General features: G+C 38.9%; 1 long non-coding RNA gene across 1 annotated transcript in view; it reads right to left on the bottom strand.

Annotated features, from left to right (window-relative positions):
- Positions 1-13,995, bottom strand: part of LOC122790383 — a 46,775-nt gene that overhangs the window by 32,103 nt on the left and 677 nt on the right. The window contains exon 2 of the long non-coding RNA XR_006363009.1: positions 13,405-13,525. This is a non-coding gene — a long non-coding RNA (uncharacterized LOC122790383). The remainder of the gene's footprint in view (positions 1-13,404; positions 13,526-13,995) is intronic.

Genomic DNA, 13,995 nt, shown 5'->3' with positions numbered 1-13,995 from the left:
CAACACTACAGCAAATACAGTTCAAATAAATGCGATTAAATTAACAAATGACTAAAAAACAAGTGTAGAAGGCAGTAAATTAGAAGGCTACTAACAAGCAGTAATAAGTGCAGAGTAAGAGCGACTGAAGAGATAACAGCACGCAGAAGAGCAACTAAGACAGTTACAGTAAGAGCAGATGAATGATATATATATATATATATATATATATATATATATATATATATATATTTTTTTTTTTTTTTTTTTTTTTTTTTTTTGAGGCAAGGAACAGAGCAGGATTAAGAGGCTACAGGGGTTGTACTTCCCAAATGCTCTTTTTGTACACAGTAGGAGTGCCTGAAATCAGAATATGATCTCACTGCACTCAGTTGAGTGAGCAAATGAGATGGGCCAGAAGGAGCATCCAAATACAAATCTACAAGAAGGGCAGGCAATTTCAAAGCCACCAACATTAATACCAAAGCAAGAACAGGGAGGGTGAGTGGGGAACTAACTGTAGAGAGACAGCCACAACTTCAGTTGAGTTAATTTTCAGTGAAAAATACAAATAAATAAATTAAATACAGTACTATATGCAAAAGAGCAGATAAAAGTGTATTTAAATTCACTTATATGTCCAGCTGATTTCAGGTAGATGTTAGCCAGCCAAAGCTCTGATATTAAGCAGAGATCACATCTCTAGCATCTGTATGATGCCCCAGCAAACATTTCTGAGATCCTAACTGGTGTGTAGAAATATTTATGTAAACACTTCTATATGAAAATTCTAAATCTACGTTTTAATATCAAATCTCAGTAGTTGCTGCATTCGTTCTCACTCTTTTTATCTATTTTCCCATGCATTTGTTTCTATTTTTTTATCTCAAGCCCCATCAGACAATCTTTTCCTGTCCTCCATAAAACTTTTTGCGTGTTTTCTATCTAAATACCTCCCCTCTATTTTCTTTACTATTTGTGGCACAACTTTGTCTTCTCTTGTTCTTTTCAGTAATTCCACCTACTACAATTTCACAACCTGATATTCCCGTTCTAAGTTATCTTTCAACTAATATTCATCTCTTATCTCTTCCCGTGGCTTTATTATCTCACTTCTCTTTTTGTTCTAGTCTCAAAAGAGAAGTACTGGTCTTCGAATACTCTACCGTCTGCTATCAGGAGCTTTTCCCTTGGTTACCACATTTTTTAATATTTCTTCTTTGAGCTCAAATGTATGAACATGAATAATAATAATTGACTGAGTTTATGTGGGGAGTCACTCTTTGGCTTCCCTATAGTTCTACATGCCCTCCCTACTTTTATCATTGCTTCCTCTGTCTGTGTCCATTGTGTCAAAAGTGTGATCACAGCTCGATTACAGTCTGCTTTCTCATACCCTCCCAGTGTACCTATGAAGTTTATATTCTTTCACCAGGCTCCATCCTCTAAATCTATATATCCCAGTGTCCAATCTGCCGTCATCCACTTTAACTCTTACTTTATGCTCATCAGTTTTATCCACCAAAGATAACAACATATCTGAATGTTCATTCAGTCCCTCCTGAACTTCATCCAACCTCTTCATACTTCAGTAGGTTATCTCTTAACATGTTCTTCACGTATTTTATCTCCTGCAACATTCAGGAACATGACAGGCAACTGAGATATTGATTCCATTCCAGCGTGTTGTGGCTGAATAATTTCCTTGTTACCAACTACCTAGTTCTCTTCCCTTTATTATACATCCACCTTTCTGCTCAAGCTCATTGCAAGATCAATGCTTTTAGCACCTCTTATCCTCTTCTACATTTTGTTTTGTCTTTTTAAAAATGGAGTGCAGCAACCAGCTACTTCTCAGGAAAATGTCATACTAGAAGTTAAAAAACTTTAATCTAGTTCTTGTGCTTCCTCCCTCAGGGCAGCCAGATCTCTCTGTACATTTTCTCTTTTTATCCTGTCTGACCACTGTTCTCCCTATTCTGCCCTGACACCCAACTAGCTAACTCATACTCGACATCCTCCCCAAGCACAGCGTAATTCACTCTATTATTTCACACACAATTGTCTTTGTAATTGACAATACTTTTCAGAATGCTGCCTTCCGCTCCCCTGACATCTGTCTGGCACCTCTCTGGCTCTACTTGCTTCCACTTCAGTTGTCTCCTCTTTCATATCATGGTTGGCTACATTCCTCTTGCTTTCTTTTGTGAAGATCAAAACCACGTTTTCATTCAGTGCTTCTGCTTTCTACCAGGCTTTCTGTGATCTGCCTCCCATCTCTGCTCAGCCTGCCCAGCTCCTTTCTTCCCTTTCTTCTTTCCACGATGTACCTAAAAAGCCCTTGTCCACCTTCTTGATCTCATCAACTAACACCTTTGCAAAGTATGCCTTTGCTCGCCTTATCACATTTGTTGCCCTTTTTATGCTCCTCGTATATGCCTTGTCTACCTCCCTGTCTTTACCTTTCCATATTTTATAACCTCTATTTTTTTGTCCTATATTTTTGACATATTGCCTCTTCCTTACACCCTTGTTCTCTTGTTCATAGCCTGAGTACTCCATCTGGGTCTCATTCCTATTGCTTGTTTACTCCATCAGTTTGCTATCAGTCTCCTAACTCACACTCGACATCCTCCCCAAGCACAGCGTAATTCACTCTATTATTTCACACACAATTGTCTTTGTAATAGACAGTACTTTTCAGAATGCTGCCTTCCACTCCCCTGACATCTGTCTGACACCTCTCTGGCTCTGCTTGCTTCCACTTCAGTTGTCTCCTCTTTCTTACCATGGTTGGCTACATGCACCATGACACACATCCATGTCTCCAACTTGGTGATTACTTTGCTTATCTTTTTCTGAATTTTATTTTGTCTAGGCTACGAACACTACTAAAAGGAAGGGGGAAAATAAAAAGGCCACTTCTCCGAAGGATGGGTCTGTACTGATGTGTTGCCATCTTCAAAGCACTTCTGCAGTAAACTGTATAGCTGTATACCTTACCTTGCATTCATTTAGTATAAGTGGCCAACTGGGCAACATGGTACCTTTAAACATGATGCTCTATTTTAGGAAGCACATGAGGGGTGGCCTCATGGCCTGCTGTGGGCCTGTAATGCATTGTGGATCATCAAGGAATCAAGCGTTTGAATCCAATCTCTCTGGGCTGTGCTCCATGTATATACACATGGGGAGCCAAGTAATTCAGACAATGGGAAGATGGAAATCAAAGGTTTCTAAGAGGTATGAGTGTACTATTCATGATGATTTGTGTTTTTTATTTTCTCACCAGACGTACACAGCAGGAATCTGGAAATCTAGGTTGCAAAACACTAATATCTAGATATTTAAGAGTCAGCATAGATGGCAAGAAGCCTAATATGGTTTACATTGATTAAAATGGCACCACCTACTTTAAAAGCAGTAGGTACAAGGGTCCACTTGGAATCTCCTAAACCTGTGGCTGTTCCTCCTGTTTTGGCTGCTTTGATGGGTGCTTTCTCCAATGCCTCTCATGCGCTTGATTCTCTGCTCTCTGCTCCCTGCTCCCAGGAAGCCTGACAGGTTTTATAGGGTGCCTGAGGATTTTCTTTCCTACATAAGTGTCCTGCTGCTGACCCTTCTGTAGTGTCTGTGGCCTCTGATAAGCCATCTCAGTTGCTTCCTTTGCCCAAATTACTGCCTTCTGACATGGACAGCAGAACTATGGAAAGGTTGGGTTTGAAGGTTTACACTTCTGCGACCCTAACGTTTAGGGCTATTAATTATCAGACCCATATGTCTAGGTTTGTGTTGGCTCTCCTTTTTCAGGCCTGTCAACTTATTTTTGATTTTTCAAACTCTGAGGGTAAAATGTCTGTTCTTTCCTTGCTGGGTTCTTCCTTTCAGTTCTTTCATCATTCTATTAAATATAGTTATGATGCAAAGGACACCTCCTCTAGGGATGTTTTTGGTTCAGTGATGAGGTGTTCTTGGCTTAGACTTCAACCTCTACCTGATTTTATTAAAGCTAAGTTGATGGATGCTCCTCTGGATTCTAAAGTTTTGTTTGGTGAAGCTGTTAATGGTTTAAGTCCCTTCAGGATAACCACAAGGCCTTACAGGAGCTTAAACATGTTTGTTTCTTCTGTGCCTAAATTTCAGAGAAATTACCCCACTAAACCTGCCTTTGTTCATAGGCAATCCCTCCCTTCTAATAAAGGTAGGAAGAGTGGCAAATGGTCTCTTCCTATTAAGGATACTCGGTTTTCAGGGACTCCTAAGCCTTCCTTTCTAAACAAACCAGGTGCTGTGTAATTATCCATCTCTTCCCAGCCACATTCCTCTTTATCCTCCTGTTTGGCTTCAGATCACTCAGGATTCTTGGGTTCTGTCAATCATTAATCAGGGGTACTTCATGGTGTGGAAATCCCATTCTCCTTTTATGGGCATTCCTCAGCCTCCTCAGGATCAACTTCCCTTTTTCCCAGAGGTTCTTCAAAATCTCTTGTTGAAGGGTACTATTCAAGATGTGCCTGTGTCCCAAAGGGAAAAAGGGTTCTGCTCCTGTCTGTTTCTAGTACCCAGAAAAGAGGGCACTTGGAGACCTAATCTATACCTTTCTCATCTAAACACTTTTGTAAAAGTGCCTTCCTTTCGGATGTTGTCCCTTCAGGTTCTGTTTTCTCTCTTGCTCCCTCAAGCCTATATGGTGTCTCTGGATATCAAGGAAGCTTATCTCCATATTCTGATCCATTGTCTTTTCACAATGTTTTTGCATTTCTCTGTTGCTTCCTGGCACACTGGGGGATTCATGAATTGTCTCTGAATGCAGGGATTCCTTTTCATCCCCCCTCTTCTTCTCAGGAATTGTTCACAGACACTTCACAAATGGGATGCATGGCAACATTTGGCTCCCTGAAGGTGCAGGGGGTGTGCACGCTTCATCAGAGGAAGGAGCACATAAATGTCATAGAGATGAGAGCTCTTCTGCTGGCTCTTCAGGTCTTTCATCCTCTTTTTCTCTTCAGGGTCTCTCAAGATTTTCACAGACAATAACACAATAATGCAGTATATCAGCAAAGAGGAAGAAATGAGATCTTATCTTATTTGCTGGTTGGCACTTCTGGTATGGGATCTTGCTGTCAAGTATCAAGTGACTCTTCAGGCAGTTTATATCCCTTCCAGCCAAAACACTGTGGCAGACACTCTGAGCATGTCCTTAACTCAGTCTCATGAATGGATACTTCACAGGGATGTGTTTCTGGACATTATCCACCAGTGGGGTACTCCCCAAGTGGATCTTTTTGCCTCTTCTCTGAACAGACACCTTCCACTATTTTGTGGCAGAGTCCCAGGTCCTCTGGTATGGAAGGTGGACCCCCTCTCTTTTTTCTGGAAGGGGATGTTTGTTTATGCATTCCCTCCCCTTCCTCTCAATCTGAAAGTCCCATTCAAAATTCAACAGAATGGTCCCAAAATCTTGTTGGTGACTGCCTTTTGGCCATGGCAGCACTGGTTCCCTCTGCTTCTGCATCTAGCCAAGGGCAATCATCACAAGTTGCCTCACAGGGTGTATCTAATCACACAAGACAAGGGATCTCTCATCCATCCCCACGTGTCTATGGTTCAACTGACACTGTGGGTGATAAGATTTTGATTCCTCACAGACACCTGTTTTCAGAGGATGTGTTGCAACTAGGAAATCCTACTTATCAAATGGAAGAGGTTTTCCATTTGGTGTCTCTCTCGCAACCTGGACCCACTTACTGTGGATGTTAATTTGGTTTCTCCTATTTGCGAGTTGATCAATACTGATTTGGCCTATTCTTCTGTTAAGGCCCACTTATCAGCTATCTCTGCTAGTTTGTCTTTTTATCCTCTAGCTTTTAGAGTAGAGGTGAAACAAATTCTTAAAGGTGTTCTTAATATTAGACCTCTCAGGAAGCATGTTCCTCCTCCCTGGGATCTTAACTTTGTTTTGGAGAAGCTAACTCAGTCTCCTTTTGAGCTTGCTGCTACAGCCTCTCTGAATCATTGTTCCTGGAAGACTGTTTTTTTGTTAGCTTTTACGTTTGCCAAATGGATGTCTCAGTTGTAGGCCCTTATGACTTATCCTCCTTTTTTGATCTTTTATAAGGACAAAGTGCCCCTGCCCACAAATCCTTCTTTTATGCCTAAGGTGGTTGATGAGCTTTTACTTAACCAGTCTAGTAATTTGCCTACTTTTTTCTCCTCTCCACAAGATGACAGTGAGAGGGTGTTGCATACTTTGGACATACATAGGCAACTCTGGGTTTATTTGGATAAGACTTAGGCTATTAGAAAATCTGATAAGTTATTTGTTTCTTTTCATCCTATGTCTTTGGGACTTTCTGTATCCAAGCAAACTATTTCTTCTTGGATTTCTAAGGCTATTTCGTTTTGTTACACTTTTCATGGCAATTGCATACCTTTATCAAGCACTACAAGTTACATGGTATCTCTAGAGCTAGGGCCGGTTTTGCTAGTGACATTCTTCATAGCTTTTTACGGGAATATTCTGCTCCTACCCCATCCCCCATTTCTTCTTTAGCTTTGGTACTCTCCCATATGGTAAAGAATACTTCAGCAGTGAATGTAAGGACATAGTACACTTGTGTAAAATCTCACCATAATAATAGATGTCCTTGCCTTAACTGCTGCAGTATTCGCTCCCTCCATCCCAATAGTCTCTTCCATTCCTGGATGTACAGATTACCTCTTGGGTTCTTTGGACTGGTGTTCCTACTTGGGCAATCATTTCTATTTATGGTAGGACTGAACGTCACCTTTATGCCCTACACTAGGCGAGGAGCGTTTGAGTGACGTTTGGCATACCTTTTAAATAAGCAACAAGTAGTCTTTTATAGACTGGCTAGATGTTCAGACTTATGTGGCAGGGAATCCCATATGGCAAAGAATACAGCAACAGTGAAGCAAGGACATTTACCATTATGGTAAGATTTTAAACAACTGTACTTTTTCCATCTGATTATTGCTATCCATACCTATGTCCTACACATATTGGAGACTACACTGATGAAAGAAAAATAAAAACAAAGTTTCTCTGATTTGCCCCAACTGAAAAATGAATGGAGGATTGGACCATTCTTCCAAGGATCTATATCTGGTGCCTGTGTTTAAAAGCATGGCATGATGGTCATGGCTCCTCTTGAAAGAAATGGTCTATATTTGGAATGTAGAGCTTTGGAATTGAAATGGTCTGACATTTTAAAGAACAACTATATCCCAAACAAATTTTCAATTCCCAGACTGTTTCCTCCCTACAGAATAACCCTTATAATGTTGTGTATAAATAAAGTATGATTAGCTAACACTACCATTTGCTGCATTTCTGTACTATTCAGCTTTCGTAGTGCACAGCATACTGCATTTAAGTAACATCTTAATATTCTTTCTTTTTGGGTCTCTGGCTTTCACTTCATATGGGCCATTATATTTAAAATATTTGGTCCAAAAAGACTACATAGCAAGCTATGTGTAGCACTGTCATATCTGGGTCTCACTGTTTACTGTCACTTAAATTTGTTTTTTTCCATTATTCTGGGGCCATAACGCTACTGACTTTTTGAAGATTTGCAGCCCTTTTCCTGTTTAGTGTCAGATTCAGAGGAGTAATTGTCAAGAAATCTGATAACACTAAAATGAGAAAGTGAATGAGGAAAAATACAAAAATAAACGAGTACATGCCTGCAATTAAATGATTCCTAATGCTACAAAAATGTAATTTACATTTTGTACTACCATGAAGTTGAAGAAGAAAGAATTTGTTACAAAGCATTCACAATCTGATAAAGAACATAAATCTTTGCGTGCCAATCTGCTATGAGAATTTGAATCTAAACAGAAAGTCTGAACTTTACCATTTTAAGTAAATGCAAAGAAAATTCTACACGAACAGGTAGGGCAGCATTTCTCAGATAATGAAAAGCTTCTCTTGTGAGGTCTAGACTGTTTTAGAGGAGGCCCAAGCAAGTCTAAAAACCATGTGAGCTACTTGATATTACATACATGACCTTGGCTAAATGTAGGACACTGCTGTGTGTATGTGTTTTTGTGTGTGTGTGTGTGTGTGTGTGTGTGTGTGTGTGTGTGTGTGTGTGTGTGTGTATGCGTGTGTATGCGTGTGTGTGTGTGTGTGTGTGTGTGTGTGTGTGTGTGTATATACATATATATATATATATATATATATATATATATATATATATATATATATATACACACATATATATATATATATATATATATATATATATATATATATATATATATATGCACACACACACATATATAGATCTATATCTATCTATGAGAGAGAGACATACACACACATACATCTGTACATACTTATAAACCAGAAATGATGGAAGCTGTTGAAAGCTGGGGGGGGGGGGGCAGAGGGTGAAAGGGGCACATAGTGACCCAAGGGCAATTTTTAAAAAAAATATTTACTCCCTCAACATAGGTTCAATTGGAGGACATTTTAAGCTTAGCCAGTTTCCCTTTTGGTGGTTGAATTAACATTTCCTGATTGCTCTTCCCCATCCCATGGCTGATAATTTCATATTAGTCCTAGTGAGAATAACTGTGATCATGCCATAGATAATTGGGGGGGACCTATGTAAGGGATACAGCATTTAGGAATTGCATCTATCAATTACTGGCATGGAGGAACTTACACTGACAATAAGGAGGAGAGTGTGGCATGGAGGAATTTATGTTGCAGGGAGTGATAATGGCAGGATTGGTTACAATGACAAACCAAAGTCCAAGTAGTAAAGGAGCAAAGCAGAACAAGGAAGTAAGGAGACACAATAGCATATCTGATCTGTTTTCTGTATGCCTAGGGCACACCACTGAAATCTTGCAGTATGTGTACTTAAATGCCTTGCTTTTCACTTTAAATAATCATAAGTAACCTTTGGTTTCAGAAATTAAGTTGCGAAATTAACAGAACATTTAAAGCAGTCGTATGATCTCTCTCAACCTGTTAACATCTTTTATTTATTTATTTATTTTCATAGTTTGTTGATTGGGATAGTCTGAAAACAACTGCCCCTTTTAGGAGAATCTTGGGAGAAAAGCTCCATGAAGAGGACAATGTTGAAATAAGAACAGAAAAGTAATAAAAAAACATACAAGTCTTGGTGTAATAATACAAAGTACTAGTTAATAGACATGAGCAGAGAGGAATATAAAAAATGAAGTAATTAAAACTAGGTAACAATATGTTCCACAGCAGAAAAAAAACAACTGTGTATTCTAAGAACAAACACAACTTAAAAAGTACATAGCTGTGAATTTATGCTAGCCTAGACTGGGTACTGTGCTTGAGTAGCAAGTAACAATTAATAACAAAACTGAAATAAAATCTGCAGATAACATTCTGAACAGAGGGCACTTGACCAGGGGATCATCCTATAGCTACATCTATATCAAAACTGTTAAACAGGACTCACATGCACAAGATATCTATTTTATGGCTTATACGACAAGTTAACCAGTGCTACACAGACTGAAAGTTTTCATTGGAGTTTTAATTCTCCAAATACAAATATTCAGATAAAAGTTTCAGTGTTATTGGAGGATCTTGCCAGTCTTTAACAAGGCCTAATAAACTGCAATAACAACATACAGTATAGCTCTATTGATCAAGCTAACAGAGAAAAAACATGCACATACATTGTAGAAGAAAACACAGATGTGATTTTTTTTTACTAGCAATAAAATCTTTACAAATATAAAATCTGCAAATTAGACCAGAGATTGCAAAGATCTCACATGAGACTCATGGGGGAGGTATGGCCTAAAAGCTTCTCATAAGGAGATGTACTGTAGATGACCCAGTCCACCTGCCCCATTCCAATTTAATGAATTCACTGTGCAGGCCTTAGCCTACCTTGTTAGGAAACACTTTTTAGGATCTAAAAAAATTCCATGTTTGTTTCATTGTACAACTAATGTGTGCAGTGTAAAGTACTATACTTGGACAATAACATGTGACTTGAGATACTTCAAGTGTTCATTTATTTTTTGCAGAAAGAGATTGCATTACACACACACACACACATACACTTTCTCATACAGAAATGAATGATATTAAATAACACACACACACACACACACACACACACACACACAAATAAACACACACACTTACCTGCTTTCTCAACCAAATGGCAACACACGCACACACATTTACCTTCTCTCTTGATGGAACTGCTAACTTAAATTCCACGTATGAGTGCGGAATGTATTTACATCCATGTTGGTGTGCATGCATGCAATACATGCAAGGTCCTCCTTAAAGAAGATGAAACTGTTAACCTACAGTTGTAAAAGTGGGAGGGTGCACATCCCTCCCCGTTCTATGGTTCTGGTGCCCTTGATATATGCACACACACACACACACACACACACACACACACACACACACACACACACACACACACACACACACACACACACACACACTCACACACACACACAAATATAAAGCTGAAAGCTCAAAATTCCGAAACCTCAGAAGTGCAAATTTCAAAATCCCGAAGTCCGGAGATGTTGAAATAGTGCTTCTGGTGTTGCGGTTGTGAATGGATAGCTGGAAGTTCAGGTAAGTATTTATGTGTAAGGGTTTTGGTTAGGGGCTTTAGTGTGTGTCAATGTGTTTTGTTACTGTGATGTGTGTGCACAAGGGGAATGTAGCTTGTATGGTGGTGTTTTTGTGTGTTTGTCTGTGTAGTATGATGTTGGAGTTAGTATATTTAAGCAGGGGGTGTGGGGAGCGCAGCCTCCCACATGGGGGGGTGCAGGGTGGCTTGTCCCCCTGCTTGTATGTAGTGTAGGTTTGTGTGTTTGTGTGTGGGGCGGAAGCTGTGTGTATGTGTATGTGTGTGGTGTATAGTTAGTGTAGGATTCGTGATTTTGAAATTCGCGCTTCTGGGGTTTCGGGATTTTAAGATTTTGGCTTTATAATCTCGAGATTCTGAAATTCGGTATTTCAGGATTTCGGGATTATAAAGTGAACTTATATATGTATATATATATATATATATATATTTGATTACAGACTTAAAACTAGATGTAAGCTGTAACAGATCAATGAAACTTTTTCCCGGTTAGGGATCATCACAGCAGATCACCTGTCTGCTCATGACTGGCAGTGGAGTTTTACTGTGTCGAGTTGCCAGCCCGGCGTCCAACCTTCTACAGAAAGCACACACACGCATGAACTCACTTCTAAGGACAATTTAGAGTGTCCAATCCACCTACAGCATGTCTTTGGGATGTGGGAGGAAACTGGAGCACCTGCAGGAAACCCATGCGACCACAGGGAGGATATGCAGACTCTGCACAGAAGGCACCCTAGCCGAGGATCAAACCAGAGAACCTCTTGCTGTGAGGTGGCAATGCTAACTGCTGCAGCACCGTGGCCGCCCTAATAGATCAATGAAACATTGGTGTTTATTAACTCTACAAATTAATTCCTTTAGACACTGCTCCTGCCTAAATTTAGCAAGCAAGCATAGTAAACTGCAGGAAAATTCTGTAACACTTTTGGCATTTTCTGCTGAAGGTAACATTTCAGTGTCTGGGCTTGTTCTAGATACAAGTGTTTTGGAAGGAATTATTGCAATGTCTTTCCTTGCAGGATTCACCACAGCTTTTGCATACTGAAACCTTATCTACAGCATTCAGTTTTTCTAGGTGAAGTCTTAACACTTCTTTTTCTTGATGTCAGCCCCCCCTCCCCCCAAGTGCTTTCTTGCCAGCTAGATATTGCAGTAACTCAGGAAATCTCTTGGTGAATAAAGTGTAACAGCAAACTATGTGTGCCTGCTGAAACAAAACCAGAAAAAAGGATTAACAGGTCACACTTAGTAAATGGTATGAATGATGCATTAAACAGTGGGCAGTGTACTTAGCTTACAGTTGATGGTTTCCACTATGAGTGGGTGAAAGGGAATGCATCAAAGACTGGAATACTTGAACTGCATTCGCTGAACAAAAAAACTGCCAAAAAAAAACACCTTTTAAATGTTTTTTTGCAGGGGGTCCTCCAATGTGTGTGTGTGTTTGTGTGTGTGGGGGGTAAGCCCCTAATACTCTATGAACCTATATATACCAACTCCATGGACATACCAACTCAAAGAAGGTAGAAATTCCCCCCAAAAGGACATCACAGCTGGCACAACTCACTGACAGTGAGTTCTTATGGAGGAACTCCACTGGCCAACAGGTTCAACCTCGGGCAATTTGAAGCTTGAGCATTCAGTCTTTGCCACCGGTACGTTACCACAGTCGATGTATGTTTTGAACTCTACAGTCTACTCTAAGCAGAAAATTTACACTAATTTCTATCTGATATAACAATGTTCTTATTCACTATTTGAAAATACTCTTATTCCTTAGGAGCTAATTATGTCTTAAATATTAATAAAACATACATGTTGCTTTTACTTTGTAAATGTTTATTTGTAAATTGTTTGCAGTTTTTATTGATCACTATATGAGCCAGTACCAAAATCTTTATGGAAATTAATCAGCCAAATTTTAATTCACATGTGTGTTGAGGGGAGGGATTGGTCACTCAGTTCTATATAATGAAGCCTATGATTTTTGGATATGAGGCAGCAAAGCACTTTTGATATACTGAGGAGGCTCAAGGACTCTTATGGTTTGAAAAAGGCTCAAGAGACAAGGCGTTGAAAAGGTATGCAGCAAGTTATAACCACCTTCTGCAGACATAAATTGCACTGTGGGAAAACAGGGATGGGTTAAAATATTATGTTTACTATCTGATGACATAGTGCTTCATGAGACAGAAATAGTTTAGCAATAAATAAATAAATAAATAAACAACCAAAATGTCAGTATGTGTACTCCATCAGGTCATTTTGGGTTATTACAAAATAAACTAATGACTACTTATAGAGTTCCAGGAGTGAGTCCCAAGCAGTCAAAGACTACTGTCTTGAAGCCAGGAACTCGAGCATCTTGTACCTTGGATAGCTCGAACCTGAATATGAGTTCAGCAGAGCAACTGTCACAACATTTAAAGAGTGGCAAGGGAATTTTAGGGTTAGAATTATGGTTCTGATAGGACTATACAGTGTTACAGGATAGGGTGTTAGAAGGGTTAAGAGGTTATGGGATTGTACTAGTGGGATTTTGAAAACTTGTCTTGTAAGAACTCGTAGTAGATCTGCAGAAATATTAATACCTAACAGAACATCAATATTATACACACACATTTTATATATATATATATATATATATATATATATATATATATATATATATATTTATTTATATAAGCGCTACAGAATCCTGAAAGCCCAAAATCCTGAGACCAAAATCTCAAAAGTTCAAAATACTGACAACACACAGGATACCAACACTTACTAGTTTTGGTAGGAGCTTTAAACATCGGTGGCTTGAACCTGGGGCAACTGAAACTTGGGCGTTCAGTCTTCATCCATTAGTACTCTTTAAACAGGACAGTCTATATTTGGGTCGTTGAGTCCTGCAAAAAAAAAAAAAAAAGAAACACTTGAAAAAATTACACGCCCTAAGATTTTAGGCCAAAACTATTCGTAAGTTTTTCAAATAGTTGCAGAAAATGACTATTTTATATTTGAAAGAGCTTATTTTATATGAAACAAAAAAAAAATTAAATTTTACTAGTATAATGTTTTATTTTGGCAAAAACATGAAATACAGTCTTTGGTTGTAAATATGGTTCGCTCATTTTTCCATTAAAAAAGTCTCACTTTTTACATGTGAAGAGATGGTGGTAACCCTAGTAGCAATCTTTGCTGGAATCAGTGTAAGTTGTTATCAACCGTACCTCTTAAAAATGAACAGTGAGAAGTGCCTTAACTGTTAAAGATAAAATACATTATCTAACTTTCCTCAAAATATTGTGGAAACATCACTAATAGGTCACGTACCTTAATACAATGAAAAACAACGTTCAGAATTCTACAACTAAGA

Source organism: Protopterus annectens, chromosome 16.part0, assembly GCF_019279795.1.
Source record: "Protopterus annectens isolate FY-2018-M chromosome 16.part0, PAN1.0, whole genome shotgun sequence".
Taxonomy (NCBI): domain Eukaryota; kingdom Metazoa; phylum Chordata; order Ceratodontiformes; family Protopteridae; genus Protopterus; species Protopterus annectens.
Note: the sequence above shows the minus strand (reverse complement) of the source record. Positions and strands in the feature narration are given on the sequence as shown.